This window comes from Ovis aries, chromosome 20 (genome assembly GCF_016772045.2).
Source record: "Ovis aries strain OAR_USU_Benz2616 breed Rambouillet chromosome 20, ARS-UI_Ramb_v3.0, whole genome shotgun sequence".
Taxonomy (NCBI): domain Eukaryota; kingdom Metazoa; phylum Chordata; class Mammalia; order Artiodactyla; family Bovidae; genus Ovis; species Ovis aries.
This window is the reverse complement of record NC_056073.1, coordinates 48,113,515-48,120,136: the sequence shown is the minus strand read 5'-3', so window position 1 is coordinate 48,120,136 and position 6,622 is coordinate 48,113,515. Positions and strand designations below refer to the sequence as shown.

Here is a 6,622-nt window from a genome sequence, read left to right as displayed (position 1 = left end):
TAACAAGAGAAAGGGTGTAATTTAGATGATACAGAGTGTTTAATTCAGAAGAGAGAGAGCTCGAAGGAGGCCCTTGGAGTTGGAAAGACTTCTTCTCCAGATATTTTCTCCTCTCTTGCCACTCGCTGGATAAGGTGCTTATCCTTTGGGCCCCAAAGTCGTCCTGGCACATGACATGCCTCCACTTGCCACGTTTTGTGATGAGTTTAAGTAGGGTGACTGGACATCTTGGTTTGTCCAGTGCGGTCCTGATTTCTGTCTGCTATTCCAGAATAATTATAAACGGTTCTCCCTTTTACGTCCCAAGGTCCAAGTTTAGATTGTAGATATCACTGAAATATAAACTGAGGACCACATAATCCAGGGTTTTTATGCCCTTGCAGTCAAATAAACACAATCTAGTAACTAAAAGTAATTTAAAATGTTTCTTGTGTTTCAGGAGGAACATGGAAGACTATGCAATCTACCGCCATTCTTCGAAAGCCACTCTCCTCTCTTCTCTAAGTGCCCCCGGGACAGTGCCTGCTCTGAAAATTTGCAAACGAAACAGCCCGACTTTCCTAACACAAGCGTGCACCTTTTATTCCATCTTTCCTCCCTCTCCCCCTCTGTCTGGGTGTTTCCCTTTTCTTTCTCCATTCCCTTAATTCCGCTTCGTGAAGCTGCAATGGGAGAACTCTCTTTCCGGGGTGGAGCGGGGTGAGATTCCTAACCGGCCAGAGCCGTCTTGAGCAGCTGGAAGCGAGACGAGGGAAGGCTGAGAAGTCTGATCGGCGACTAAAGGTCCTCTCTGTCTCAAGTTCTCTGAGAGGCAGGCTGAGTTCTGCATCGGTGCTTGGCACAGAGAGCTACTCAAGAAGTATTTGATTTGTTGAAGTAGATCAAGGAGGATTCTACCTGGCTTTGAAGGAAGAGCAGTATTTGAGTGGGGGTAGAGGCACCCCCTCCTAAGGGGTTCCAGGGAAATAAGAATCAGGGTGTGCGTAGATGTGGGCTCATGTGTCGCGTGGTGGGATGTGACGAGACTGGGAGATGGCATTGGATGCTCACGGGCGGTAAAGTGGAGAAGCTTATGGGCTCAGACAACTCCGGAAGTGTTTTGGAAGTCTGGGGGGGGGGGCGGCGGAGCTGTGCTGCAGAGAGCCAGATTAGGCTCACGAGCTAGGGCAAGACGTGGTGGGAATCATAGTTCAACCTGCCAGTTTCTTTTGGGGGTAGTTGCTATGTTTGTCCCTTGGATGGCAAGGAGGTCAGACGAGTAGATCCTAAAGGAAACCAACCCTGAATATTCATTGGAAGGACTGTTGCTGAAGCTGAAGCTCTAATCCTTTGGCCACTTGATGTGAAGAACCGACTCATTGGAAAAGACCCTGATGCTGGGAAAGACTGAGGGCAGGAGGAGAAGGGGGTGACAGAGGATGAGATGGTTAGATAGTATCACCAACTCAGCGGACATGAATTTGAGCAAACTCCAGAAGATCGTGGAGGACAGAGGACACTGGCATGCTGCAGTCCACAGGGTCGCAAAGAATTGGACACAACTTAGCGACTGAAGCAAACAGTTACTATGCTTGGAACACTGGATGGCATTGTAATGGATAAAGAGCCTACAGCACATAGAAGGAACTCCATAAAAGATGGTTAACACCACCACCGTCATCCTCATTGTCATCCTCCTCCTCACCGTAATCATTTTGATTATTGGGAAAGTCTTGAGGTGGAGAGACATGCTGGTGGATCAAGAAAGGTGCTGTGGAAGGAAACAGGGGAGCTTCTCCGGGAAGAAAGGAGGCTCCATGCATAAGGGCAGAGTACTAGCCGAGGAGGAGATACTTTGCTCAGTGCCCCTTGGGTAAAGTTAGGATGGAAGCTTATTTGTGCTCAGCATTAAAGACGTCTTCATATTCAAAGTGCCAACCATTAAAGAGATTGTGTCGCGAGGAGGAAGTGAGCTCCTGGTGTTGGAAGAGACAAGTGGAGTCTGGATGACCACCCGCCTGGGATGTTGCTGTTGTTGTTCTTGTCCAGCCGCTCAGTGGTGTCCGACTCTTCGCAACCCCATGGACTGCAGCATGCCCGGCTCCCAGTCCTCTACCATCTCCCAGAGCTTGCTCAGACTCATGTCCGTTGAGTCCGTGATGCCATCCTACCATCTCATCCTCTGTTGCCCCTTCTCCTCCTGCCCTCAGTCTTTCCCAGCATCAGGCTCTTCACATCAGGTGGCCAAAGTATTGGTGCTTCAGCTTCAGCCTCAGTCCTTCCAATGGCGGGAATGCTACAGGGGCTTTAATAAGCATGTGGAAGAGAGGAGTCATTTCCTTTGAGACCCGTCCTGCTGCAAGAGTGAGGATTTGTACTCCTTTAGAGCATGGGCCAAGTTAGTAGCAAACAAAATGGCACGGAGAGGTCATGGTCTGCACCAGTGGTTCTCAGCTGTGGGCCCTTTCACCCCCAGGGAACACTCGGCAATGGCTGGAGACGTTTTGGATCATTAAAACTCAGGGGAAGGTGCTATTAGCATCTGGCGAGTAGAGGTCAAGGATGCTGTTAAACACGATAATGCACAGGTCAGCCTCCCTCCAACACAGGATTATCCGGCTCCAATTTCGCTGTTGGCGAGGTTGAGGAACACTGGCCTGCAGTTTAACGTCTGTTGAACAGTAATGAGCGCTGCTGAATGGATAAACGCTGACTCACATTCACCAGGAAGTATTTTCTTAAGCGATGAGCCAGAAATGCTGCCAAATATGCCCTTTCTGTTGTGGTTTTCACACACATCTCAAAGGTTCTTCTTTTTTCTTCAAAGCTTCTTTGAAGTCAGTGAAACTGGTTAAGAAATGCAGTGGGCGATAAGGACAAATGCTCTGTAAGAACTTGTTTGAAACCTAATTCTGGCTCCCATCCAGGAGGCTCTGTGGAGTGCAGTCTAGTATTCCTCATACTCTCTGGAGGGTAAATGCCTTCCCTGACGGCTGAAGATGAATAAAGAAGGTTCAGGTTTCACAGATTGTTTCTTGGTAACCTGGTCATTTCTTCATTTTGTACACGGCTCACCAATGGCTGTGGTGACCATAGGTCCAGATTTGCTGGAAACAGTCATGGTTTGCCCATAATGTATTGGGGTGATTATTAATAGTACCTCTTTGTTTTAATCAACAAAAGTGTCCTGGTTTAGATAACAAATTAATATTAATATTATAAACTTAATATCAGTTGACCAATGGGTATTTTAACCATGCATCCACACCATTTTAAATAATACGCATTACTCAACTTTAGCGCCACCAGTTTGAAAATAACTCCTCAGTAGTGGCTAGTTTGATTCATTACCACCATCATGATAGCTACTTTGAATTACTTGTCTCAAATAGTGATGACCTCTGTCCTTCAAGCCACATTCCAGCCCACTTCCTGCTGTGATCCACTACCCATGTTTATGACTTGGTTGGGCAGACCATGGACCCGGAATCAGCGGCCACTGGGAAAGGTAAGTAACTTGCAGAGAGCCAGCTGATCTTGCTCTGATCAACCCAGGAACACATTTCTAAAAGACACACAGCCCTTCTCTAAGCTGTTAAGCAAATCCTTTCTAAATCATGACCCCTCTGCATTAATTTTAAATCCCCTTTTGCCTTTTATGTCCACTTCTCAGCTCCATTTCCTAAACCGCTGGCTTTTCCTCAACTCTGATTTCCAAAGAGGTGATTCTGAAATGCGGTTTCATCGGTTTCCTGAAGAAGGTAAAAATGATAGATTTGATCAGGCAACTCTGTGTTTTACAAATACAGTGTCCCGAGTCTCAGCACTGAAAACTTAAACAGGGAATGATTTCTGTTCCATGCAGCTTTCTGGCCATAAAGACCACAAACTCCCGTCTGCTTTTCTGAGATTATCTTTTTCCTGCATTGTTTTGCCCTATAATGTACTTCTCTCAGCTCTTTGGGGGAGAGGAATGTTTGTTCAGCAGGTGCTACGTATGGTAAATTGCCAAATGCATTCACGTTGCTGTATAAATAATGAACATTTCTGCATTCACAGACACTTTGATTGCAACAGTGATAATATATCTCCCTTATTTTAGCGAAAAAAACCCCCAAAACCATGTAGTTTTATCTTGCTTCAGCAGATAAGACGTATCGGGCTGGCACATGACCTTATTTTTCTTTGTCAAAACTGTTAGTGGAGCAGTCCGTGAAACTGTTACCGAAAGTCGTGGGGTCCGCCTGCTCACCGCTCAAAAACGAATAAGCAGACCAAGCTGGCGGAAAGGAAATTTGCTTTATTTCAGATGCCGGCGACTGTCCACAGGCCGACTCCCCCACGCTGGCCACCACTGGGGCGAGGACTTTTACGCATAGAGTGGGGGGTTCATGCAGAAACAGCACAGTCGTCTCTGTCGGCCGTCTTGAAATTGGTCGTCGGTGGTCTGCCCAGAGTCCCCTGGGTTGTTTCAGGTTCAGTTAATCTACAGTTCCAGGGGCCGTTTGTTCCATTTCTTCGAGGCCCATTCTCAGAATTGTAGCGGCTCATGTCGCGGCTACAGTCCGGTGGTCGTGTAGTTAACTTCTCCATTTGAGGTTTTAGCATCTATATGACAGCTCATAGCATGTGGCTCTGTCTGTTACCTACAGCCCTTGAGAAGGAGCTGACTGTCCTTGTTCATGCTTACTGACCGCAGTGTTAGTATCTGGTCTCCTTCGACTGTCTCCCCTTGTTTCTGCATTGCTTATTACTCTGATTAAGCTTATTCTTAGACTAAAGCTTTCCATAGACAAAAGGCAGGCAAAGGACATTGAGGGGGCAAGGACCACAGGGTCCTGCTCTTTTTCAAGACTGCTCCTAAAATATACCAATTGCTTAGAATGCGAAAACCATGAACTTCACTGGGCTCCATCTGAGCACAACCCATCCCCTCTCCCCCTTCCAGTTGACTCCCTACGGTAGGATTCCCAGCTTAAGTTATCAGGGGGCTTCTTTTCCTGTGCCTTCTCCTTGCCCTCCCAGCATACCGCGTGACAGCATCTGTGTGGTCAGAAGCATGGACTTGGGGAATTGTTAGGAAACCAGACCTCCATCTGTGTGACCGCCAGCGAGTCAGCTAATCTCTGTGGGTCCCGTACGCGTCACTGTTGTTGAATAGCTGCTCACTCGTGTCCGACTCTCTTCGATTGCATGGACTGCAGCCCGCCAGGCTCCTCTGTCATGAGATTCTCCAGGCAAGAATCCTGGAGTGGGTTGCCATTCCCTCCTTCAGGGGATCTTCCTGACCCAGGGATCGAACTCAGATCTCCTGCATTGGCAGGCAGATTCTTTACCACTGAGTCACCTGGGCAGCCCTCAAATGCTTTAGGGGAATAAAAAAAAGGCTCATCTGATAGGGCCATTGTGGCGGTTAAACGACAGTGTACGTATATGTCTCTAGTACCTGGAACAGAGAAACACAGAATAAGGCAGCGATTCTTCTTCTCCTTTCCTGTCTCCTTTTGTGTTGTTGTTGTCAGGTTTATTGAAAATATTATAGCGCAGCTGCTATAATCGTGTCTGACTCTGAGGGACCCCAAAGACGGCAGCCCGCCAGGCTCCTCTGCCCATGGGATTCTCCAGGCAAGAGCACTGGAGTGGGGTGCCATTGCCTTCTCCAATGGGTGAAAGTGAAGTCATTCAGTTGTATCAGACTCCTAGCGACCCCATGGACTTCAGCCTACCAGGCTCCTCTGCCCATGGGATTCTCCAGGCAAGAACACTGGAGTGGGGCACCATTACAGCATAGCAGAAAGACTCAAGCGCCTCCACGTGGTGTTTTGAGATTCATCCCACTTGTAGGCCAAGTGACCTGCAGGTTGGACAGACTGCCCAAGTCCAAGGGCTTCAGCGTTAGCATCAGGACCTACGTCAGTGATTTCCTGACCCCGGGCTGGGACCTCAGGCGCGTAATCGTCTCTCCTCTGTCCTGGCCCTCCTGCAGCTCCAAGGAGACCCCTCTCATGGGGCTCCCTGAACCTGCATCATCAGAGGTGGCTGTAGCCCGCACTCTTGCAGCAGAGCTTCTTGACGGAAATAATGGTGATCTCCTTGCACACGCGCTTGTTGGTGTGGAAGTCATTGCTCAGGCGCATGCAGTACTCCTCAGTGATAACCCGGGCGGACTTCTTCATGGTGTTCTGGGAACACAGCCCGTGTAGGCGGGTTCCTGGTACAAGAGCAAGGCGGCCATTCTCCCCTGTAGGTGCCCCCGCGTCACACATCTCCAAGTCAACAGCCATGATCTGTCCCCATGGCCACCCTCCCAAGAAGCAGCAAGGAACGTAAGGGCAGGGGCAAGGCCTCTTCATCTCTGCAGCTCCACAGTTGGCTTAGAAGAAAGCAGGCACTCAGGATGTATTTTCTGAGTCTATCAACTCGGGGAAGAACTTGACAGCTTCCAAGGGTAGCGCTTTATTGTTACCCTCTCTTCCTACGTAAAAAAAAACAAACTCACAAAATTCCCAACTGGGAAGCACTGCGGCTCTCCCATGAGTTTGAGCACACGGCTCGCGCTGGCCTTGGGAGGACGGTCCCTCTGTCCCCACAGCCCCGGAGGAGATCGGCGGTGGCCCCTCTGGTGTGGAGGCTTCGGGGCTCT

The 6,622-nt window shown here is 48.9% G+C and overlaps 1 pseudogene; it reads right to left on the bottom strand.

The window, feature by feature from the left end:
• Nucleotides 1-5,779: 5,779 nt before the first annotated feature.
• On the bottom strand, nt 5,780-6,263 carry LOC114109589 (small ribosomal subunit protein eS17-like; annotated as a pseudogene).
• Between the last annotated feature and the right edge of the window lie 359 nt (nt 6,264-6,622).